The sequence below is a fragment of the Cherax quadricarinatus genome, chromosome 4 (genome assembly GCF_038502225.1).
Source record: "Cherax quadricarinatus isolate ZL_2023a chromosome 4, ASM3850222v1, whole genome shotgun sequence".
In the NCBI taxonomy this organism is placed as follows: domain Eukaryota; kingdom Metazoa; phylum Arthropoda; class Malacostraca; order Decapoda; family Parastacidae; genus Cherax; species Cherax quadricarinatus.
Genome location: NC_091295.1, coordinates 64,634,536 through 64,635,046, shown reverse-complemented (window position 1 = coordinate 64,635,046; position 511 = coordinate 64,634,536).

The window sequence follows — 511 nt, the reverse complement described above, 5'->3', positions numbered from 1 at the left end:
ACATCTCTCCGTGGGTCCTTAGAGAGGGAGCAGATATGTTGTGCGTGCCACTTACCACAATCTTCAACACATCCCTGGAAACTGGGCAACTACCTGAGGTATGGAAGACGGCAAATGTAGTTCCCATTTTCAAAAAAGGAGACAGAAAAGAGGCACTAAACTATAGACCTGTGTCATTGACGTGTATAGTATGCAAAATTATGGAGAAGATTATCAGGAGGAGAGTGGTGGAGCACCTGGAACGGAACAGGAGTATAAATGCCAACCAGCACGGATTCACGGAAGGCAAATCCTGTGTCACAAACCTTCTGGAGTTTTATGATAAAATAACAGAAGTAAGACAAGAGAGAGAGGGGTGGGTTGATTGCATCTTCTTGGACTGCAAGAAGGCCTTTGACACAGTTCCTCACAAGAGATTAGTGCAGAAGCTAGAGCATCAGGCGCATATAACAGGAAGGGCACTGCAATGGATCAGAGAATACCTGACAGGGAGGCAACAACGAGTCATGGT